We start from the raw sequence: 25,948 nt of genomic DNA, 5'->3' as shown, positions 1-25,948 counted from the left end.
CTAGCCAGTGCAAAAGCTCCTGGAAAGGACGGCATTACCCTTGAAATAATCAAGAGTGTCAAGCCTGCTATACTTTCAGAATTCGACAAACTGCTTTGCCTGTGCTGGGACAAAGGAGCAGTACCACAGGACATGCGTGATGCCAATATCATCACCCTCTATAAGAACAAGGGTGACCGCGGTGACAACAACTACCGTGGAATCTCCCTGCTCAGCATAGTGGGGAAAGTCTTTGCTCGAGTGGCTTTAAACAGACTCCAGAAGCTAGTTGAGCGTGTCTACCCTGAGGCACAGTGTAGGTTTCGAGCACAGAGATCCACTATTGACATGCTGTTCTCCCTTCGCTAGCTAAAGGAGAAATGCCACAAACAACTGATGCCCCTCTATGTTGCTTTCATTGATCTCACCAAAGCCTTTGACCTCGTCAGCAGACGTGGTCTCTTCAGACTACTAGAAAAGATCAGATGTCCACCAAAGCTCCCAAGTATCATCACCTCATTCCATGAGGATACGAAAGGCACAATACAGCATCGCGGTGCCTCATCAGACCCCTTTCCTATCCTGAGTGGTGTGAAACAGGGCTGTGTTCTCGCACTGACACTGTTTGGGATCTTCTCCCTGATGCTCTCACATGTGTTCAAGTCTTCAAAAGGAGTAATTTTCTTCCACACAAGATCAGGTGGCAGGTTGTTCAACTTTGCCCGTCTAAGAGCGAAGACCAAAGTACGGAAAGTCCTCATCAGGGATCTCCTCTTTGCTGACAATGCTGAATTAACATCTCACACTGAAGAGTGTCAGCAGAATCTCTGACAGGTTTGCGGCTGTCTGCACCAAATTTGGCCTCACCATCAGCCTCAAGAAAACGAACATCATGATACAGGACATCAGAAATGCTCCATCCATCAATATTGGCGACCACGCTCTGGAAGTGGTTCAAGAGGCTCAACTATCACCAGTAACCTGTCTCTCGATGCAGAAATCAACAAGCGCATGGGAAAGGCTTCCACTGCTATGTCCAGACTGGCCAAGAGAGTGTGGGAAAATGGCGCACTGACAAGGAACACAAAAGTCCGAGTGTATCAAGCCTGTGTCCTCAGTAGCTTGCTTTACGGCAGCGAGGCCTGGACAACGTATGTCAGCCAAGAGCGACGTCTCAATTCATTCCATCTTCGCTGCCTCCGGAGAATACTCGGCATCAGGTGGCAGGACCGTATCTCCAACACAGAAGTCCTCGAGGCGGCCAACATCCCCAGCATATAGACCCTACTGAGTCAGCGGCCCTTGAGATGGCTTAGCCATGTGAGCCGCATGGAAGATGGCAGGATCCCCAAGGACACATTGTACAGCGAGCTCGTCACTGGTATCAGACCCACCCGCTGTCCATGTCTCTGCTTTAAAGACATCTGCAAACGCGACATGAAGTCCTGTGACATTGATCACAAGTCGTGGGAGTCAGTTGCCAGTGATCGCCAGAGCTGGCAGACAGCCATAAAGGCGGGGCTAAAATGTGGTGAGTCGAAGAGACTTAGCAGTTGGTAGGAAAAAAGACAGAAATGCAAGGGGAGAGCCAACTGTGTAACAGCCCCGACCACCAATTTTATCTGCAGCACCTGTGGAAGAGTCGGTCACTCTAGAATTGGCCTTCATAGCCACTCCAGGCGCTGCTTCACAAACCACTGACCACCTCCAGGCCCTTACCCATTGGCCTCCTTGTCTCGAGGGACAAAGATGATGATAAAGCATATTCAAAAGTACCATACATTCTACTCACGCGGGATTAATGCGAGCTGCTCAGCATCACATTTAGCCTCGTTATTTAATAATGCAGCACAACGGCACTGTGTGTTTGTTATCTTTGCATTTTTGCTGCTCAGTTGTGGAGAGTTCAAAGTGGAGATGAAGAGCTATAGCCCACACACTGAAGTCTGTGCCATAGCACAGTGGCCAAGCAAATGTAAAGGAGGAAAATAATAATTACATTTAACAAAAACAGCAATCTCAAAAAAAAAATGTCATACTAATTAAAATAGAAATCAGCCCAACTGACAGAAAAGCCAAAACAAAAAAAAAGTTAGTTCTTCCTCTCCCCAACAGCATTGAAATATGAACAGTGCCACCTTATATTTAGAACCTTATAATGGGCAGGAGCAGAAAGCCAAAACACAATTATCTCCAGCAATAAATGGAGCTACTTAAATATGCCTTCTCATTTTCACTAACGCCCATTAAACCTATTCTCTTCCTGTCCTGAAAGATGAAATCAAAGGACTGGGTTGAAGTCAATAACACAAAAATTGTCAGCACAGTGCAGTTCTCTAATAACAAACAAAGCTGCTTTCCATGCAACATGCAGGATCTTCAGTCACCTGCATTACATACAGACAGCTAAACAAAGTCCATAGGGAGAGCAGTTCAGGATACAGGTAGTCATGCACAGCAACTCCTTTTAGTAATGCTTTGTGAAGATTGTTACAAACAAGTGTTTTATTTGTTCCTTTGGAAATTGCTCTACTGATTAAACACAAAAGTTTCTATCTACTCTATTTATGACCCAAAATAAAAAAGTGTTTTCAATTTTTGCAGTCTGAGCTGCAGCTCAGTTGGTAGCAGTCTCAGCTGTGTCACAAAGTTGTGGCTTCAAGACCCAGTTGAGCGCAGAAGTCCAGGCTGACATGCCAGTCTAATACTGAGGGAGTCCTACATTGTTGGAGGCTTTTTCAGGTGAGTATCAAAGAACCTGTAGCACTATTTTGAAGAGCAGGGGAACTATCCCGTGTCCTAGCCAATATTTATCAGGAAAAAATACCTGGTCATTACTACATCACTCTTTTTGGGAGCTTGCTGTGAGAATTGACTGCTGAGTTTCTGACATTACCACAGTGACTAAACTTGACAAAGTACTGTATTGACTGAAAAGCACTTAGGGATGTCCCAAGATGATGAAAGCCACAATATAAACAAGTCTGTTTTCAAATCTGATCAGGCCCATTTCAACAATGCAGTAGCGGAATTCTTGAAAATACAGATTTTAGTGTGCTTTGAATGGCTGCTTTCAAAATTTCATCTAACCACTAGTTTAACACTTCACAACTTGTGTACAAATGTACAAATGACATAATACAGGTGGCTTGCTGGACTCTCCAACAGACAACACCTATGGCACTGATCGACAGTCCATTGACATCTGAAAGTTAACCTGCAAACACTTTTGACCTGGGTTATATGACAGGATATATAACTTGCGGCTAGAAAATACAGAATTTAGCGTGCTTTGAATCAGAACATATAATGAACTATCAGCAAATATTGTGTCAGACGGCCAGTGTTGGGAGTCCAATGAGCATCCTATATCATGTTATTTTTATATTAAAAGTTATTAAGCGTTAAGTTAGTGGTTGTTGAAATGTTGGCATTCTTCCATCTACGATAGATGGACGTGCAGCAAACAATCCATCTTGGTGGGGTGCCCTCTCTTGGTGCACCTTTGCTGGTGACCGTGAAGGTCAACCCTTGAGGGGCAGCTCCTGCTTCAGGTGCTGCACGTGAAGCTGCCAAGTGACGATGAGTTGTTGTTGGTGCCTGTTGCCAAGCTGCTATAGCCACTGGACGTCGTGGTAGTGCACGACGGTCACCATTTCCCTCTTTCGCCAGCTAGTGACTCCCAGGTGCGATAGTCGACATTTCGCTCATTCGTTGGTGTCATGTTTTTCCCAGAAGGTTGACCATCATGGATCTCCACCTGTCTGTCCTGTCCTCACACATTCTGCATAAATCAACTGCATCCAGTCAATTACATCTGTCACCCATTTTCTTCCCCGCTTCCCTCTCCTATGTTTTCCATCAACCTTTCCTTCCAATAATTGTCTGTCGACCTTCTGCTCTCATGATGTGACCGAAGTATTGCATCTTGCTCTTTGATGTTAGGCACTAATTTCCTCTTTACTCGAGTCATTTCCAGCACTTTCGCATTCGTCTTTCTGTCTAAGATATGCGAAAGTCAACATTTAGGGCCTTCATATCACGCTTGCAAGCATCCTTGAAGCGGAACTTTGGGCGCCCCACTGGTTGTCTGGCCCCAGCTACCTCACCAATCAGAGGTCCTTGTGTACGTGACCATCTTCCATCCTGCGGACATGTCAGATACACCGAAGCCGCCTCTCCTGGATTAGTCAACACACGTGGGAGCTCTGACTTTGCGAAGACTGCTGCATCTGTGATTTTGTCCTGCCAGGATATACCCATAATGCGCTGCAGACAGCAAAGATGGAAATTACCCCACTTCCCTTCCTGATTGGCTGTGAAACATGGGAAACTCACAGTTTTCAGCAAGGTACTGAGAACACAGGCCTTGTAAAACATCAGCTTGCTCCTAAGGGTCAGTTTGGTGTTATCCCATGCACGTTTCTTGAGTTGCCAAAGGTGGCAGCTGTTTTGCCTATGCGTGTCTCGAGCTCTGCATCAAGGGATAGATTGTCTGTCACCGTGAATCCAAGGTAGCAGAATTTGCTAACCACTTCCAGCAGGGTGTTACTTATCGTGATCAGGGATGGAGATGCAACACCTCGTCCCATGAACACAGTTTTCTTAGATTGTGGAATTTTGGAAGCAGCTATTCCAAGCACAATAAATTCTGTACTAACGGACTCTGCCCCTGTTGAAGCCTGGAAAATACCAAGATGAGGCAAAATTAAATATTGAACTATTGTACAAATATTTTTAATGAACAAGCTTGAACTCAAATGTTAGACTGTTTTGTCAGCCTTGCTCCTGCCAAGTCCCCTCTACTTTCCACATCAGCCATTATGTTCTTTACAAAGTGATTTGTGTTGTGGAGACATGCCCAAAAGGAAATGAGTTGAGACGGTAAAATTTCATTTGTTGGAACCCTTACAGGCAGAGACACAAGACTTGTCTGTTCAGTCTAGATTGAACTGGAACCAGTTGCAGGAAGAACAACTGAGTACTGCACCAACATTCTACTTTAAACTATCCCTTGAGCACCAATTCTAAGGACAGAATGCAATTTTTGCAGATAGCACAAAATCCAATCTATTTCGAGTTGCATCACCAGATCAAAAGAGCAGTTACATTCGTAAAGCTTCCAGCACACTGGCCAGCGACAAAGGAATTCCAAAGTTACCTGTAAGCTGAACCATTACTACACTCTTGACAAGGGGTGAAACATAGAACAACAGACAGTGAAGAAAAACTGGAAGAACTCAAATCATTTTCAAAAGCACACTTATTTTAAGGATTTATTCACTATCCATCTTAAATTCAATTCATTGGTCCCTTCTCAAACCAGCATTTTAGGGAGTATATTTAACACATCTATTATGCAAACAAATTGACAAACAGGCAAAAACCATTATATACAGACTAATTTCAAGACTCAAGCTGACAAGGTAACTGCCTAATCTCATCATAGTGTCAGTTTGGTTCAATGGGTAGCACAATTTCCTCTGAACCAGAAGCTTGTATTTTCAGGTCCCCCTCCTGGGTTTGAATGCATTATCCATCTGACACCTCACTGTAGTACTGAAGAAGTGCAGTGTTGCCTGAAGTGTCATTTTTTTGGATGAGACGTTAAACCGAGGTTCTGTCCAGCTGTTAAAGTGAACACAAAAGATTCCATAACACAATTTTAAGAGCACCCTCAGTTTATTTTTAATTTCCAAAATATACTTTATTCATGAAAATCTGTAAAAAATACATTACCAAACAGTTCAAAACAGCACCAAGTCAAAAAATACAAACTGTGCAAAGGAGTTCAGTTTCCTTCAATACAGGAGTGAGTTGCCTCACAACCTTTCCATTTCATTGTCATGCCATATACATTTTTACATTTACAGCATACAAAATTTCTCCAATACAGTTCGAGGGGTTTCCCATGGATCCAGCCCCTCAGTTCAGCTTGGTGGGGGGACCTTACACTGTGGTCTTTCCCCATTGAGCCTTTGCTGCGGCTGCCCCAAGCTTTTGTGCGTCCCTCAGCACGTAGTCCTGGACCTTGGAATGTGCCAGTCTGCAACATTCGGTCGTGGACAACTCTTTGCGCTGGAAGACCAGCGGGTTTCGGGCAGACCAAAGGGCGTCTTTCACCGAATTGATAGTCCTCCAGCAGCAGTTGATGTTTGTCTCTGTGTGCGCCCCTGGGAACAGCCCGTAGAGCACAGACTCCTGTGTTAGAGCTGCTTGGGATGAACTTTGACAAGAACCACTACATCTCTTTCCACACCTGCTTTGCAAAGACACATTCCAGGAGTAGGTGGGCAACCGTCTCTTCCCCACCACAGCCACCGTAGGGGCATTGCGCAGAGGGGGGCGAGACTTTGGGCGCGCATGAAGGATCTGACGGGGAGGGCCCTTCTCATCACCAGCCAAGCTACATCTTGGTGCTTGTTTGAAAGTTCTGGTGATGAGGCATTCCGCCAAATGACTTTGACGGTCTGCTCGGGGAATCATCCGACAGGATCTCCCATCTCCTTTTCCCGTAGGGCCTTGAGGACATTCCGTGCAGACCACTGCCTGATGGATCGGCGGTCAAAGGTGTTTTCCCGCAGAAACTGCTCCACGAAGGATAGGTGGTACAACTGCATGGAGCATTCCGCGGCAATGTGACCAGGCCCATCCTTCGCAACACCGGGGTCAGATAGAACCTCAGCACGTAGTGACACTTGGAGTTTGCGTACTGGAGGTCGACACACAGCTTGATGCAGCCGCACACGAAGGTGGTCATCAGGATGAGGGCCACGTTGGGTACATTTTTCCTGCCCTTATCCAGAGATTTGAACATCGTGTCCCTCCGGACCGGTCCATTTTAGATCCCCAGATGAAGCGGAAAATGGCTCGGGTGACCGCCACAGCGCAGGAGTGAGGTATGGGCCAGACCTGCGCCACGTACAGCAACCACGTGAGCGCCTCGCACCTGATGACCAGGTTCTTACCCACAATGGAGAGAGATCGCTGCCCCCACATGCTCAACTTGTGTTATACCTTGGCTACTCGCTCCTCCCAGGTTTTGGTGCACGCCCCGGCCCTTCCGAACCATATCCCTAGCACCTTCAGGTTGTCTGACCTGACGGTGAAGGGGACAAAGGATCGGTCAGCCCAGTTCCCAAAGAACATGGCCTCGCTCTTGCCGTGGTTAACTTTGGCTCCCGAGGCCATTTCCAACTGGTCGCAGATGCTCATCAGTCTGCTCACGGACAGCGGATCCGAACAGAAGACGGCGACGTCATCCATGTACAGGGAGGTTTTCAGCCGAGTGCCTCCGCTGCCTGGGATTGTCACCCCTCTTATGCGCACATGCTCCCCAATAGACTCAGCAGAGGGTTCAATACAGCAAACAAACAAGACCAGGGAGAGCGGACAGCCCTGTCCAACTCCAGATTGGATCGGGAAACTTTCCGATTCCCACCCATTGATGTGTAGAGCAGTTTGATCCAATTGCAGATTCCCTCCCCAAACCCCATTTTGGAAAGCACGTCCATCATGTAGGTGTGCGATATCCTGTCAAAAGCCTTCTCCTGGACCAGGCTGATGAGGCAGATATCCACCCTCCTGTCCCGCACGTAGGCGACCGTATCCCTGGAGTAGTTAGTTAGTTAGAGATACAGCACTGAAACAGGCCCTTCGGCCCACCGAGTCTGTGCCGACCATCAACCACCCATTTATACTAATCCTACACTAATCCCATATTCCGACCACATCCCCACCTGTCCCTATATTTCCCTACCACCTACCTATACTAGGGGCAATTTATAATGGCCAATTTACCTATCAACCTGCAAGTCTTTTGGCTGTGGGAGGAAACCGGAGCACCCGGAGGAAACCCACGCAGACACAGGGAGAACTTGCAAACTCCACACAGGCAGTACCCAGAATTGAACCAGTGTCACTGGAACTGTGAGGCTGCAGTGCTAACCACTGCGCCACTGTGCCGCCCTGCGTAGCGCGAGACTATCAGAGATCTTCCTGCCGGGTACAGTACAGGTCTGATCGGGGTGGATCACCAACTCCAGAGCAGATTTGATTCAACCGGCTATGACTTTGGACAGAATCTTGTAGTCAACATTAAGCAGTGAGATGGGCCGCCAATTTCTGATTTCTGCCCTCGCCCCCTTCTGCTTGTAAATGAGGGCAATGATGCCCTTTCCTCATGGATTCTGACATGCTGCCGGCCAGGAGCATACTCTCGTATACTTCCAGCAGGTCCAGGCCGACCCAGTCCCACAGGACGGAGTACAACTCGACCGGTAAGCTGTCGCCTCCGGGAGTTTTACTCGTCTCGAAGGACTCGACGACCTTTGTCAGCTCGTCCAGAGTTAGCGGCTTGTCCAGTCTCTCCCTCATGCTGTCATCTAAGACCTCTGTGATAGATGACAGGAAGGACTGGGAGGCTCTGCTATCTGTGGGCTTCGCATCATACAGCCAGGCATAAAAGGATTTGCTGATCCTTAGCATGTCGGACTGTGAAGACATGACCGAGCCCTCCTCTTCCTTCAGGCTGCTGATAACAGAGTAAAAGCAAAATACTGCGGATGCTGGAAATCTGAAATAAAAACAAGAAATGCTGGAACCACTCAGCAGGTCTGGCAGCATCTGTGAAAAGAGAAGCAGAGTTAACGTTTCGGGTCAGTGACCCTTTATCAGAACTGGGATGCTTTATCTTCCATCTCCTTGGAGTTCTGCCGCCTCTTTTGAAGGGGCCGTCATTCCAGCATTTCCACGTCCAGTGAAGTGGAGCCGCTGTCGTCTGTTTCAGAAGGCAGCCTCCTCTTGCCACTGGTTTGGGTGGTGGCCTGTTCCGCTTTTGGATGTTTTTTCTTTGTGATTTTCCTTTGTACCACTTGCCACTGACCTGTTTGCCCATCTGCTGCCTCCTCCATTGATTCTGTCTGTGGAGGAGGGGTTTCCGGGTGCAGGGTAGGTGCTGGGTCACTGGTTTCAGCTGCCTCCCCTGTCTTCTCCTTCTCAGGTTGAAGTTCCTCACTGCGGAGAAGGTTGCTGGTCTCCTTTCGAACACCGGACGCCTTCGTCGAAACTTCTCCTGGCCTTTCCGTGGACCTTGCTGCCTGAGCATAACTGAGGCAGCATTTGGGGCAGGTTTTGTAGAGATGGCCTGCCGCACTGCACAAGTTGCAACACATAGTCTGCTTACAGTCCTTGGTCTGATGGTCTTCCTCCTTGCAGTTCTTACAGTGCTGCAGTTGGCTGCCACGTGACCAGATTTGCCACAGGTGCGGCAAACTCTGGGCTGCCCAGCGTAGACCAAGAAGCCTTGACTTCCCCAGATAGCGAAGCTGGAGGGAGGGTGGATGATGGCTCCACTGGGATCGACTTTCAAGGTCACCTTGACCTGCCGCTTGCTGGTCCAAATCCCAAAGGGGTCCTTGACATCAGTGCTGCTGCCGGCCACCTCAACGTACCTGACGAGAAAGGTGAGTACATCCACTACCGGAACATGGGGGTTGTAGAGGTGAATCGTCACTACCCGGTCCCGTTGTGATGGAAGCATGAAGAGCAGCTCCGCTGTGAGGATCGACAGTGGCGCCTGGTCCCCTTTCTCCTTGAACGCCTTCAGGAACTTGATGCATCCCGCCACGTTCCGGAACGTCACGTCGAAGTATCCACTGCTGGGGAAATCCTGCAGGCAGAAGACGTCCGTAGCTTGAAATACGCAGCAATCGAAGAGGATTTTCTTGATGAAGAAGGTGCAATTGACCGGTGCATCTCCTTCCTTGTCCTGCACGACCACCCGAACGGTGTTGCACACTCCCAGGCCTGAAGCTCGAAGATTGGTTATAGCCATTTTACTCAAAGCCTACCCAGATCAAAAGGCAATGATCATGGTCTCTTCTCAACCAAGTAAGCACTGATAAGAACAGACACTACACTTGATCTTAGCCAAAAGGCCGAGAAGCGAGCACCCTTAGTTTTTTTTTAATTTCCAAAATATACTTTATTCATGAAAATCTGTAAAAATTACATTGCCAAACAGTTTCAAAACAGCACCAAAAAATACAAACATTGCAAGGGAGATCAGTTTCCTTCAATACTGTTATGAGTTTCTTCACAACTCTTCCGTTTCACAATTGTCATGTCAATTACAGTTTTACATTTACAGCAATTGAGAATATTAACAATACAGCTCGAGGGGTTTCCCATGGATCCAGCCCCTCAGTCCAGCTTGGTGGGGGAACCTTACACTGTGGTCTTTCCCCATTGAGCCTTTGCTGCGGCTGCCCCAAGCTTTAGTGCGTCCCTCAGCACGTAGTCCTGGACCTTGGAATGTGCTAGTCTGCAACATTCGGTGGTGGACAACTCTTTGCGCTGGAAGACCAGCAAGTTTCGGGCAGACCAAAGGGCGTCTTTCACCGAATTTATAGTCCTCCAGCAGCAGTTGATGTTTGTCTCGGTGTACGTCCCTGGGAACAGCCCGTAGAGCACAGACTCCTGTGTTACAGAGCTGCTTGGGATGAACCTCGACAAAAACCACTGCATCTTTTTCCACACCTGCTTTGCAAAGACACATTCCAGGAGGAGGTGGGCAACCGTCTCTTCCCCACCACAGCCAACGCGGGGGCACTGTGCGGAGGGGGCGAGCGAGCACCCTCAGTGCCCTAACCAATTAAGAAACAGTTTAGCTGTTCATTTGTTCTTTGTGGGACCTCTTGATTTTGCCTACATAATAGTGACTGCACTTCAAAGTCATTGATTGTTAAGTACATGAAACATTTAGTATGGATCAGGCATCATATAAATTCAATTTTGTATTTTCTAACACAAACATGAACATATAGGAATGCTAAACTTATTCCATATCCATAGGATATTCTATCAAAATTCCAATGAATAAAAAATATCTGACATAGTATGCAAATTCCAATCATTATACATAACAAGCAGAATGTGAAAGAATCAGCCTCCTGCTCTATCTGGGGATCAGCTAAACCTAATTCCTCCAATTGTTACATTTCTGTTTCAGCATAGCTGCCTCTCATTGTTTAAGTCACGACCTAAAATAACCTGCATCCTAAAAGAGCGTACTTCTCAATTTGAAATTTAAAAAAACACAGCCAGCATTTATTCTATAAAAGTTTTCACTCATGATAGATGCGTTACAGGAGATATCTAATCATAACTGCAAGTTGAAGTAGTGGAATATGGAGCAGCTATTTGACAAAATCCAATTTATGAATCTCTCAGCTGAGAGATGAAGCTTACACATGCTATGTGGTAAAGTGCATTACACTACACGAGAACTGAAGTAGCACAAAAAATATTACACAAGAGTTATAGTAGGGTCACCTTAGGAAGCAGGGCCTAAGGATACTCAGAGCTGTAAGTCAACAGGCCTTTTCAAATCAAATACAGATTGTCCATAGCATTCCAAAGCTTTTATCACAGCCAAAATCCTTTGGTGCAAGCCATGGATACCATTTACACCATCTAATCCACAATTACAAATAAATGCAAATACCTACTTTTCCATCAACACTCAAATTTCTGTTTGTCAAATAATTAGGTTTGCACATCCAATAAATCAAAGTCAATGTGGTTAATAGTAGTTGCCCCTTTAGAAAGCAATCAGTTCCATGGCATTTGGGTCTCCATTCTGGGAACATATTCCCAAATGCTTAGGGATGCCCTCGGAGAAATAACTCTACTGGTCAATTGGCTATATTGACTGACTCAAGTAGTAAAGCCAATGACTTTAGGACAATTTTTTGGAAAGACGTGTTTTAGAACTGATTAGGGATAAGGCCATTCTAGATTTATGGATGGGCAACAGACCATTATTTGGCTAATAACATGAATGCAAGGGAACATCTTGCAAATGGTGACCATAATATAACTTAATTTGATATTAGGTTTGAGAAGTGAAAGTGAGAAGCTAGAGTAAAATCAATATTTTACATTTAACTAAGGTGAACTTGAAAGGATTGAGAAATAAGTTGACCACAGTAAACTGAGCAAAGCTGTTAAAGGGTAGACCGAAAGTAACTAATTTCCAGTACAATACTCTTAAAAGGCAAAAGCTCCACTTGTGCAGTTAAGCAGCCATGGTCAGCAAACAAAGCAGAGACAATATTAGAAAAGGCTTTCACAAATGCAAGACCAAGTGGAAATCCAGCAGACTGGGGCAAATATAAAAGTAACCAAGATAAACAAAAAAAAGTGATAAGAAACAAAAAAGGCTCAACAAAGACTTGCAAGAGATATCAACATCAACAAGATGAATAGAAGAGAAAGGAGTAAGGGGGAAAATGAGGGTCTATTAAAGATGCAGGTGACACCATAATGATCAAGATATGGCTTATTAAAAAATACCTTGTATCCATCTGCACAGTCGAGAATGACAAAAACAACATAAGGGAACCTAAAAATAAGTCAAGGATACAAACATAAAAGCAAAATACTGCAGATGCTGGAAATCTGAAATAAAAACAAGAAATGCTGGAACCACTCAGCAGGTCTGGCAGCATCAGTGGAAAGAGAAGCAGAGTTAACATTTCGGGTCAGTGACCCTTAAACATATTGGATTTAATAAGTTGAATATTGGTAAGAAAACAGTATTTAATCAACTCCTAGAGTAGATGCATCTACATGGTTGTCAAGTGACAACAGGGCAAAAGTGTGATGTGTCGCTGGCAGGCTATTTGACTGAAAAGCATCAGTGAAGCCCAGTGCTCTCCCTACCCAATATCCAATGCACATTTTCCAGCAGGGTACAAGGCCAGAAATAAGGAGAAGTAACTTAAGACAATTTTTTTCCTGAGGCAGGGGTAAATTGCACTGTTAAAGGACAGTGCGGACCAGGGATCAAAACTAGGACCTTCTAGTCATTAATGATTCAGGAATATACCTGGCAGTGCCTTTATCATTACTGTTTTTAAGTGGCACATTTCTATTGCAGAATTACTGTAGGAAGCAGATACACATCATTAGTTCAGGCCCTGGCACAATAGAAACCTGCCATTTTCTACCAGGTGATGTCAAGAACATGCAGAACATAAGGACACACAGGCAAATATTTCTACCTCATCATTCAAGTTAAATGTCTGGCTATCTCAAAGACTAGGAAGCTGTGCAAAGATCAGCCTGATGTTTCTCTTGTCTCTGAAAGTCGACTGAGCCAGCCAACAGCCATCTCCACTGGCAAGTCCAATTTTTTGATGTGCTCACTGAGGATACTATTACCTCCAGAGATGCTGACAAAAAATGCCTACTTTAGTGATGAAAACTGCCTGAGCAGTCCTTCAACCACAAAACAAGTGTCTAATTTACATGACTGATCACTTCAGAATCTTTTTCATTCCTTCATGACATTATTTATAAACTGGGCCTGTGGCTATTTCTGGTGCTATTCATATGGTCAACACAGGGTGGGTAAAATTAAAATCTGCACTAATGAGAAAAGCCCACTACTGGCCACTTCCTCATCAAGCCAGATGTTGAAAACATAATAAAAACCAGGATTACAAAGCAGAATTCAGAGAACAAACTGGTTTTGCAATTTGATAGCCACTTGCCCAGATGAAATTAACTTGCCAAGAATATTCATTTGAAGCTACAAGTACTGGAAGAATTAAATAAGAATTCTTTTCATACTTGGGTTAAATCGGATTAGTTCACTAGATGTTTATGAAAACCTGGCTCTTCAAAATTAATCGGAGAGAAGAGCAGAACTTCTTCAAGGTAGGCATTCCTGGAAGAGAAGTGGCAGTGAATTAAACGCTAAAATAAAAGCAAAATACTGCGGATGCTGGAAATCTGAAACAAAAACAAGAAATGCTGGAATCACTCAGCAGGTCTGGCAGCATCTGTGGAAAAGAGAAGCAGAGTTAACGTTTCGGGTCAGTTCCGAAGGGTCACTGACCCGAAACGTTAACTCTGCTTCACTTTCCACAGATGCTGCCAGACCTGCTGAGTGATTCCAGCATTTCTTGTTTTTGTTTCAGATTTCCAGCATCCGCAGTATTTTGATTTTATCTTCAAAATTAATGCCGTGAACAAGGCACATTATTGGTTGACACTATGCCACCAGTTTTGTTCTGAAAAAAAGGCTGGCTTTCTGTTGGAGGTCATTTCCTAATTCCTCTAACAAGGTAACAGAACACAGCAAATGAAGATAGAATTACTTCATTTTGTTGTGCGTAGATGTTTTTGCAGTTTAACCTTTAAAACATTAAACAAAAATTTCAATGCAACCAATTGATAGTCCTGAAATTGGAGAGCTGTGTACATTATCATCTATGTATATTATAATGAGATTAGCTTTCCTTTTGCGAGTTAATTTTGCACAGCTGCAGACACCCCAGTTCAAATATTTGCCAACATTTTGCTTGAAACTGTTTTTTGCAAAGCTAGAGAAATCCCCGCTATCCATAACCAACCAAACTGATCCAACGCTCAAAAACAAAAGAAGCCGAATACACTGAATCGTTTCTTTTAATAGAAATTCACACATTTAACTGTTAATGGCCAAGAACTTGGGTAACTTGTGCGAACATTCTAGCCAGGAACCACTTTCAACTAACTTAAAAGCAGCATTTACAAGTGATTGCAAGTGGTCTGCAAACTAAACATAAACTTGTCATGGCTTGCTAAGACTAGTGACCAGCAAGACTCTTTTCCAAAGTTTTATCTACTCGTGTCCTCTGGAAAACATATTTAACCGCATGAGAGTCAGGAGCACCTCAGAGCTAACAGACTCTGAAATCCAAATTTAAACAGTACAAGAGCAGGTTTACATTTGGCTTTGAGAAAGCAATCCAATACACGCTCTGGAACTCAAGGGTCTCATCTTGTGAAAATAGTGATACTATCAAATCAGCTTAGACAAGGTAAACCACTTCAAAAATACTCTTTCAAGAACATATTCAACAGCACTCAACAATTCTCATCAATTTCACAAAGGTAGATACTCAAGTCAGAAATCAGAGTTTGTCTTCAAGAGACGAGGGGGAGGCAGGGGAAGATTTGGCAAGATTAGCACTATCCTTCAGAGTACTCCCCTACTTTATGCAATAAAATTTTAGCTAAGATGCTGATCAATGCTTAATATAGCAGGATCCAAACACAGCTACTTCAGTCTTGCCAACGTCAAACTGGAGCTTCCAAAAATCTGAGGGACAATTATGCTAGGGTTGTCTATACCACGACTATTGCATCGCTGTAAACACAAGTAACTCTCATGCTTCAAATACAGGTACACTGTGCACTTACTCCCCCTTTCCTTCCCAACTGAGTCTTCAATCACACTGCTGCTATTTTATCAACTACAGCTTCCCTCTATCCACCAAAAGAAAAGCAAAATACTGCAAATGTTGGAAATCTGAAATAAAAACAAAAAGTGCTGGAAATATTCAGCAGGTCTGGCAGCATCTGTGGATAGAGAAGAGGAATTAACCTTTCAAGTCAGTGACCTTTCTTCAGCACTGGCAAAGGTTAGAAATAGAATAGGTTTTAAGCAAATAAAGCAGGGGTGGGTCAAAGGAGAACAAAAAAGGGAAGGTGTTGAGAGGACAGAATAGGTCACAGAATAACTGACAAGGAGATCATGGGGCAAAGGCAAAAAGTGCGTGAATGGTGTAGTGAAAGACAAAGCGTTTCACTTCTTCACACCCAGCTTCCTGTAAGGACTCCATCCATTCTCTCAGCTTCTCCGCCCGTCTCAGACACATTTGCTCTGATGATGCAACCTTCCACAACAGTGCTTCTGATATGCCTTCCTTGTGGTTGGCAGGGCCCTCAACCATGTACGGCCCAGTTCCCGCATCTGTGCCCTCACCCCTTCCCCTCCCTCCCATAACCATAACAGGGTTCCCCTTGTCCTCACTTTTAACCCCCCTCAGGCTCCACATCCAAAGGACCATCCTCCGCCATGTCCAGTGTGATGCCACTACCAAACGCATCTTCCCCTCCCGTCAGCATTCCGAAGGGATCATTCCCTCTGACACACTGGTCCACTTCTCCATTACCCCCAACACCTTGTCCCCTTTCCATACACTCACAGGATATCTAATACCTGCCCCTTTACCTCCTCTCTCCTCACTATCCAATGCCCCAAACACTCCTTTCAGGTGAAATAGCAATTTACTTTTACTTTCAATTTAGTATACTGTATTCGATGCTCTTAATGCAGTATCCTCTACATTGAGACGACCAAACGCAGATTGGGTGACCGCTTTGCAGAACACGTCCGCTCAATCCAAAAACATGACCTCGAGCTTCCTTTCGCTTGCCATTTCAACACCCACCCCCCCCACCCCACCCCCACCCTCACCGCTCCCATGCCCACATCTCTGTCCTGGGCTTGCTGCAGTGTTCCAGTGAAAATCAATGCAAGCTCGAGGAACAGCACCTCATTTACCGATTAGGCACACTACAGGCTACCGGACTGAACACAGAGTTCAATAATTTCAGAGCATGACTGGCCCCCTTGATTTTTAATTTACTTGGTTTCATCATTCAATTTTTTTTAAACCATTTGCCTGCCCACTCTTTTTTCATGTTTGTGTTTTTGGCTAGGGCTTTCATTATTGTCATTTAACACCCTCTCTGCACTAACGCTTTGTCTGTCTGTCCAAAATGTTGCGTACCATGGAATATTTATTTTCCAACCTTGATCTCCTTGTAACCATGTCTCGGTAATGGCAATTAGATCTAGATCATTTACCTCTATTGGTGCCACTAGTTCATCTTTCTTGTTACAAATGCTTCGTGCATTCAGATAAAGGAACTTCAATTTCACTTTTTTTAAAACCTCTCTTCCCTGCAATGGCCTTATTTGCCAATGAACAATTCTTGTTCAACTCTGTCCCTTCCTGTCCCATTCTGTTGGCAGTTACCCACATCACTATCCTGCTCCGATGCCCTGCCTTCGGACTTTCTAAATTTCCCTTTACCCAAAGCCTTTCTCCGCCCCTCCCCGCACCCGTTTGTTTAAAACAATGTCCACAGCCCTAGTCATGTGACTGGCCAGGATACTGGTTCCAGCCCGGTTCAAGTAAAGCCCATCCCAACAGAATAACTCCCTCTTTCCCAAGTACTGAAACTCCTTCTTCCCACACCACTCTTGGAGCCACGCATTTAGCTCTCTAATCTGCTTGACCCTGTGCCAATTTGCACGTGTCTCAGGTAACAATCCGGAGATAGATTACCTTTGATATTGTGCATTTTAGTTAGGACTAAATCCTCAAATTTTCTAAGCATATCATTTCTGGTTCGACCGGTCATTGGTTCCCACATGGACCACGACAACTGGATCCTCCCCCTCCAGTTTCCTCTCCAGCAGGGAATAAATGACCTTAACCCTGGCACCGGACAGGCAACACAACTGTCAGGAGTGCCCGGTCACAGTTAAAGAGAACAGTATCTATCCCCCTGACTATACGGTCTCCTATCATTACCACATTCCTCTTTCACCATGGTGCCATCGTCAGCCCGCTCAACCACCTTGCAGTCCTTCTCTTCATCCACACAGGTAGCAAGGACCTCGTACCTGTTGGACAAGCTCGGGGCGGAGGCTCCTCCATCACTACATGCTGATTCCCCATACCTGCCTCACTTGCAGTCACACCCTTCTCTCCCTGACCATTGGCCATCTCTAAAGTTCTCCCTACTCTAAGGGGTGTGACTGCCTCCTGGAACAAAGTGTCCACGTAACTCTCCCCCTCCCTGATGCTCCGCAATGTCTGAAACTCAGTCTCCAGCTCAGCAATTCTGAGCTGAAGTCATGCAAGCAGCAGACATTTGCTGCAGACATGGTTGTCCAGGACTGCAGTGCAATCCACAGATTCCCACATGCTGCAGTTGCAGCACATTACCCTGCCATCTCTGTACAATCTTTTATGAGTGAATTAGTAAATAATTCAAGCTGAAGTAATGGAAAGTTGCACTCCCCTACCTTGGAGTCAGAGGAAGGAGGATCACCAACTGCTAGAGGCTGAAAGAGATAGGAAAAGAAGCCCCTCTTTCCCCCTCTGCACTGAATTCCCACATGCACAAAATTTCCAAATTCACTCTGGCAAATGTCTCACTCAGGCAAAATGTCTCTTCTCAACTGCATCCCCTCACTGCATGTTGTATGTAAGCCAAAAACATCAAGACTTGACATTTGAAAATATAGCATTAAGTACCAGAAAGAAATGTGTTGGCATCCTTCCACCCATGAGAGATGGACATACAGCAAACAATACATTCAGATGGGGTGCCTTCATATGTTGCACCTTTGCTGATGGCTGGAGAGGCAGGTTCTGCCACAAGACAAGACTGACTACTGCTGTAGGGGAGGATTTAAACTAGATTTCCATGGGGACGGGAACCTGAGAGATAGCTCAGATTGGAGGGAAGCAAAACTGGTAACAGGAAGTAGAAAAGTAGTGAGCAAAATTAGAAGACAGAAAGCAAAGTCAAGCATCAAATAGATCAGAATGCAGAATTATGTTAAAAAGGCAGAATTGAAGGCACTATCTGAAAGCAAGCAGCATTCGCACCAAAGTTAATGATTTGCACAAATTGAGGTAAATGGGTATGATTTAATGGCCATTACAGAGATGTGGCTACAGGGTGATCAGGACTGGGAACTGAACATCAAGGTTATTCAGCATTTAGGAAGGCTAAGCAACAAGGAAAAACGGAGGTGGGTTAACACTCTTAACAGACGTGATCAGTGCACTAGGGAGGGAGGATCTTAGATCGAAGAATCAAGATGTGGTATCAGTTTGGATGTAACTAACAAACAGCAAAGGGCAAACATTGGTGGGAGCTGTTTATAGGGCAAACAGTAATGGTAAAACCTGATGAAAGGTCACAGACCTGAAATATTAATTCTGCTTCTCTCTCCACAGATGCTGCCTGACCTGCTGAGTATTTCCAGCACTTTCTGTTAACTCAGACTTCCAGCATCTGTAGTATTTTGCTTTTATTAGTCGTGGTAATGCTGGTTACGGATAAAATCAATAAATTAGAGATCCATGTAATGTGGGTAATGCAGTAATAATGGGAGATTTCAATTTACATATAGACTGGGTAAACCTAACCAGCACTAATGCTGTAGAGGATGAATTCCTGGAGCGTGCATGAGATGGGTTTCTGGAGCAGTATTATGAATCAACTAGGGATTGGGTTATTTAAATGCAGTATTATGCAACGAGAAAGGACTAATTAATAACCTTGCTCTAAAGGAGCCTTTGGGAAATAGTGACCATAATATGATAGAATTCTGCATGAAGTTTGCAAGATATAGTTCATTCTGAAACTAGGGTCTCAAATCTTAACACAGGAAACTATGAAGGTATGAGGGGCAAGTTAGCTATAGTGGATTGGGAAAATACACTATTTGACAGTAAACAGGCAATGGCTAGTATTTAAAGTAGTACTAGATGGTCTACAACAGATATATATTCTTCTAAGGCACAAGCACCCAATGGGAAAGGTGAATCAACCTAGGCTAACAAAAGTAGTTAAAGATTGCATTAGATCAATCAAAGGAAGTGGCTTATAAAAGGATGCCAGAAAAAGAGGTAAATCTGAGGATTGGGAGCAATTTAGAACACAGGAAAGGAGGGCCAAGAAACTGAACAGGAAAAGAGATTATAAATGTAAGCTGGCTAGAAACAAAGGCAGACTATAAAAGCTCCTTTAGGTATGTGAAAAGGAAAAAGGTTCGCTCAGACAAATGTGGGCCCATTACAGGTGGAGACAGAACTTATAGTGGAGAACAGGGAAATGGCAGAGAAACTAAACAGTTACTTTGTCTGTCTCCACGGAAGAGGATACAGAAAACCTTCCAGAAATACTCGGCAACCAAGGGACCTGTGAAACTGAGGAACTGGAAGAAATTAGTAAACAGGTAGCATTTGAAAAAGTAACTGGACTGAAGGTTGATAAATCCCTGGGACCATATGAGCTACATCCCAGAGTGTTAAAGGAAGCGGCTAGTGATAGTGGATGCATTGGTTATCTTTCAAAATTCTATAGATTCTGCAAAAGGTTCCTGCAGACTGGAAAGTAGCAAATGTAACCCCACTATTTAAGAAGGGAGACAGAGAATGGACAACTACAGACCTGTTAGTTTGATGTCAGTAGTCGGGAAAATATTAAAATCTATTATAATGTGATAAAGGGACACTTAGAAAATGGTAAAATTGGGCAGAGTCAACATGGATTTACACAAGGGAAATCATGTTTGACAAACTTGGAGTTTTTTGATGTTACTTGTAGCATAAATGAGAACCAGTGAAAGTGGTATATCTGGATTTTCAGAAGGCTTTTGATAAGGTCCCATACAGGAGATTAGTCAACAAAATTAGAGTGCATGGGATTGGGGATAATATACTAATCTGGACTGAGAATTAGTTAACAGAAAGCAGAGAGCAGGAATAAATGGGTAATTCTCAGATGGCAGGCTGTTACTAGTGGGGTACTACAAGGATCAGTGCTGGTGCCACAGCTGTTCATTATCTACATAAAATGATTTGGATGTGGGGACCAATTGTAATATTTCCAAATTTGCACATGACACAAAATTTGATGGGAATTTAAGTTGTGAGGAGGATGCAAGGAGGCTTCAAGTGGACTTGGACAGGCTAAGTGATGGGCAAGAACATGGCAGATGGAATATAATGTGAATGCATGTACAGTGATGCATTTTGGTAGAAAAAAACAAAGTACTTCTTAAATGGAGAGGGGTTGGGAAGTGTTGGTGTCCAAAGAGACTTGGGAGTCCTTGTTCATGAGTCACTAAAAGCTAGCATGCAGGTGCAGCAAGCAATTAAGGTAGCAAATGGTATGTTGGCCTTCATCGCAAAGAGATTTCAGTACAGAAGATGTCTTGCTGCAATTGTACAGCCTTGGTGAGACCGCACCTGGAGTATTGTGTACAGTTTTGGTCTCATCGAAAGAAGGATATACTTGCCATACAGGGAGTCCAACCGAGGTTCACCAAACTAATCCTTCGGATGGCGGGATTGTCTTATGGAGGAAAGATTGAGGAAACTGGACCTGTACTCTCTAAAGTTTAAAAGAATGAGAGGTGATCTCATTGAAATTTACAAAATTCTTACAGGGGGTGACAGGATAGATGTTGATAGGATGTTTCCCCTGGCTGGTGCGTCGAGAACCAGGCGACAATCTAGAACAACAGGTAAGCAATTTAAGAATGACATGAGAAGGAATTTCTTCACTGAATTTGGTGGTGAATTTTTGGAATTCTCTACCCCAGGGGAATATGGAAGCTCAATCACTAAGCATGTTCAAGACAGAAATCTATAGATTTCTGGAGACAAATGACAGACGGATATGGAGATAGTGTGGGAAAGTGGCTTTGAGGTAGATGATCTGCCACGATCTAACTGAATGGCCTACCCCTGTTCCTAAGTTCCACAAATGAAGCTGCCAGGTGGCATTTTGGGCAGTTATTTTCAGCATTGGCGCCTGCAGCCAAGCTGCTGCAGCAACTGGTCATGATGGTGGTGCACACCAGCCCACAAGAGGTGTGGCCATTTCCCTCTTTCGCCAGCTGGTGACTAGTCGACATTTAGGGCCTTCACGTCACGCTTGCAAACATCTTTGAAACGGAACTTTGGACACCCGCCAGGTTGTCTGGCTCCGGGTACCTCAACATGCAGAAGGTCTTTGGGTATGCAACTGTCTTCCATCCTGCAGACATGCCTGCTCCACCAAAGCCACCTCGGTTTGATTACTGCCAACACACGTGGGAGCTCTGACTTTGAGAGGACTGCCGCATTTGAGATTTTGGTCTGCCAGGATATACCCATAACCATAATGTTGTGCGGACAGCCAAGATGGAAATTACCCCACTTCTTTTCCTGATAACTAAGTTGCCCATGTATTGCATCCATACAGCAAGGTGCTGAGAACACAGGCCTTATAAACCAACTTGGTCCTAAGGGTCAGCTTGGTGTTATTCCATGCATGTTTCGTGAGTCAGTTAAAGGTGGCAGCTGCTTTCCTTAAGCATGTATCGAGCTCTGCATTATCAAGGGCCAGACTGCATCACCGTGGACCCGAGGTAACAAAGTTTGCTCACCACTTCCACTGGGGTGTTATTTAGAGTGATCAAGGGCAGAGATATAACACCTTCTCCCATGACCACAGTTGGCTAAGTTACAGGAATGGGAGAGACAGCCCATGAAACTTTGTAGCTCAGCTTCCGTGTGGGCATCATCAATGTAGAGGAATTCACCGATCATGAGATGTGTTTTTGTCTTCACTTTCAGTCTGGATAGATTGTAGAGCTTGCTGTCTGACCTACTGTGCAATCAGGATCCTTCCATATCTGCAGGGAAGGCAAAGGTCAGGAGCATGGAGACGATACCAGATTGGGGGGCTAGAACACAGCCTGTTTCACTCCATTTTTCACTCCAAAACTAATCAGAGGTGGAGCCAAATTGTATAGTAGAGTTCATTTTGTCATTGAAAGACAATACATATACAGTATTTTGAAAAATACAGCATGGTATATCAGCAAAACATTCTTGCCAGAGTTACAATTGAAGTGTCTGAGTGCCTAAGAAAAAATTCATTAACTAAAGAGGCTGAACCATCTGCACTGCTACAAAATTCATGTGCAACAATCTCTTTAAAAAAAATTCTGAAAACAATGAAATGAAGCCACAGTATGCAAAAAAATGGAAAGTGCAAGAGTTGTAAAACTAATCTAACTGCAAGGGTGAGCTTTCTTGCAATAGAAAGGAACAGAAATCTACTTGAGAAATTAACTATTTCATATAAATTATTGATCCATTTCTAATTGATTTCCTTAGTCAACTGGAGGAATACACATCCCATGCCACCCTCCCCTTAACTCAAGATATAAATTTGGATATTTTAGAACAAGCCTTCACCCCAAAGTAAATAACCGAGCAGCATCACAAATGTTAAATAAACCTGCAACATAGGTCTCAGCATAAACCACACTTCAAACTCCACAAATTTCTAACCGACTGCCCTAACGTGGCAACTTCAGCTAGTTCAGTTAGCCGAGTGCCAACAGCCCTCTGGTACTTCATCCTAAAGCCATCTGCCTGTATGAGCCTGGACTATCCGTGGCACAGGCTACTTGACTGTGACAAACTTTATAGACAGCAAAAAGTGTCCTAATCCAATACCATTTACACACCAATCCCCTTTTGATCCTGGAGACACAAACACTAATTGTCTTGTTCCAACTGACTCAACACAAACCAAGGAATGGACTCTGCACTTTCCTCATCTATATGGTTCAATATCATCCAAGCGAGTTGAGTGATTCAATGCATCAGAGGTGAGCAGCTCATTGTGATTATGCTTTCCACAGAACTAACAAACTTCAGAAGAGCTGGCCACGCAGCCCACAGTAGTTTCGCTAGCTCCCACATCAAAGCTAACTACCCTAGTCATTTCCCTACTCTTTTCCTACGAACTAGTATGACACATTCAAAATTGCTACAAAACACAGTACCAAAAATAAACAGTTAGTTAATCTCATATCTCACACTCAGATGGTTATACAAAACAATAATGGAGAATGGAATATCGACTAGGCTCACCTGAAGCATCAACTGGCATGGACCTGTAGGGTTGAATGGCCTGTTTCTGTGCTGTAAATACTAACAGATTCAGTTTCCCACTCCATAGAATTCCAGATCCGAGCTGCACAATTGCACAGCAACAAGTAGAGGCCAGCTACTTTCCCTTAAAAGCAATTGGCACGCACAAACTCAGTGAAACAAATGAGCACAGGGCATTTTTCTCAATCTTGGATTCCCCAGTTGAGCAAGTTGGCAATCTTATGTTGGGCACATCACTTCGAATGGCAACAAAATTCCACTCCTCTGAAACATGAACTGGATGCAATATTCAAGACCATTTCCTGTGTTCACTGTCGTTATTTCCCAAATGGGGAGCACCTGTGATGCCTTTTGGACAGAGTATTGCAGTACATGTTCAAACCACGATTCTCTCTTCCATTTTCTAACTTCAGTATAAAGAGTTTTTGCAACAAATGTTCAAATCTATTAAATGACTCAACTACAATGCGTATTCTCACACACTTCAAACCCTATCTTCGAATCATACAAAAGTAGAGTATAGGAGGTCATGTGTCCTGTTTTACAGAACGCACATCAGGGACACGAAGACCAGACACAACAGCATACATATCCAAGTCCCTCCAACTTGGTGAACTAAACACCATGAAATTCAAATATTAGAAAATGTAAACACAGAAAAAGACCAAGTAACTACTCTGTACTCTACTTGGGAGCCAGGTAATGTGTCCAAATATAAATGGATGCTGACATAAGTAACAACATATAGTAAAGATGCAGCTAGGGCCGCTGCATCTAAAGAGCCATGAGAGGGTGAGAAATAACTAATAAATGCATTCTCTATACCTAGATACCTGCAACCATTTACTCTAGCAAAATAATAGCATTCGCAGCTTCAGCACCCCACTTCAAATACTGAGGCTACATTATGGTCAAACTATACCCCAAGCTCCATCTCTCCTACTTTTTCAAACTCGCTTTTGAGAATATCAAAACAAGAGTCTGCTTTACAAATCACTTTACAATTTCAATTTGTTGCCCATCACTGAAATGAACTTAACTATCAGTAGGAAAAGGAAGATCTTAAATGAACAATGATCTTCATTGAGGCATGGAATACAAAAACAGGGAAGTTATACTGAAACTTTATAAAGCTCTGGTTAAGCCCCAGCTGGAGTCCTGTGTCCAGCTCAGGTCACCACACTTGAAGGAGGATGCGAGGGTCCTTGAAAGGGTGCAGAAGAGATTTACCAGAATGGTTCCAAGGGTGGAGGATTAGTTACAAAGTTAGGTTGGAAAAGCTGGTGTTTCTTCTCCTAGGAAGAAAGGAGATGGAGGGGAGATTTAATAGTAGTGTACAAGATCAATTCAGGCTTAGTTATGTTATCCAAGCAACAACTGTTCCAATTAACAAATGCTACAAGTACTCGGGGACACAGATTGAAAGATTTGGGCAAAAAGGAGCAGGGGGAATATGAGGAAGCACTTTTCTAAAATGCAGCAGGCAGTAATGACCTGGAACACGCTGCCCACAAGGGCAGTGGAAGCAGAGACAATCAATGACTCCAAGAGGAAGTTGGATGGTCACCTGACAGGAATAGACTTGCAGGCTATGGGGATCCAGCTGGGGAGTGGGACTGACAACGTAGCTCTGTGGAGAGCTGGCATGGACTTGATGAACCAAATGGCTTCCTTCTGTGCCACAAATGACGACACCAGAACTGAGGTTACTGAACAGAATGGGGCTCTTCTCTCTAGAAGAGAGACCGGACAGAGATCAAGAAAAGGTTTGATAGGATAGATGTAAAGAGACCAGAACTAGGGAATCATCAATATAAGATAGTCACTAATAAATCCAATAGGGAATTCAGGAGAAACTCCTTTACCCACAGAGTATTGAGAATGGGGAACTCGTTACCACAGCAAGTGGTTCAGATGAATTGTGTCAGTGTTTAAGGGGAAGCTGGATAAACACGAGGGAGAAAGGAGTGGAAGCAAATGGGAATAGGGCACGATGAAGGTGTGTGGGAAGAGGCTTGTGTGGAGCATAAACAGACACAGTAACAGACCAATTGGGACAAATGGCTTGTTTCTGCACTGTACGTTCTATGTTACCAAACACTTTCCAATTCAGGCACCCAGTGTCAAGGTGAATGAACTTGATCTGCCACCTGTCCACCCAATGCGGAGAAATGTGAAATGATTCATTTTGGTACTAAGAACATGGACAAACAATATAAAATTAAGGATACAACTCTAAAGGGGGTGCAGGAACAGGAGGACCTGGTTGTATATGTGCATAAGTCAGTGCAGGTGGCACGAGAGGTTGAGAGAGCAATGAATAAAGCCTACAGTATCCGAGGCTTTATTAATAGGGGCATAGA

The 25,948-nt window shown here is 44.2% G+C and overlaps 1 protein-coding gene and 1 pseudogene across 6 annotated transcripts in view; both read right to left on the bottom strand.

The window, feature by feature from the left end:
• arvcfb (ARVCF delta catenin family member b) overlaps positions 1-25,948 on the bottom strand; it is a 391,994-nt gene that overhangs the window by 335,764 nt on the left and 30,282 nt on the right. The gene's annotated exons all lie outside the window — the stretch shown is intronic.
• On the bottom strand, positions 9,800-9,929 carry LOC137383052 (U2 spliceosomal RNA; annotated as a pseudogene).

The sequence above is a fragment of the Heterodontus francisci genome, chromosome 23, assembly GCF_036365525.1.
Source record: "Heterodontus francisci isolate sHetFra1 chromosome 23, sHetFra1.hap1, whole genome shotgun sequence".
NCBI classification, from domain to species: Eukaryota; Metazoa; Chordata; class Chondrichthyes; order Heterodontiformes; family Heterodontidae; genus Heterodontus; species Heterodontus francisci.
This window is presented reverse-complemented; position numbering and strand designations above follow the sequence as displayed.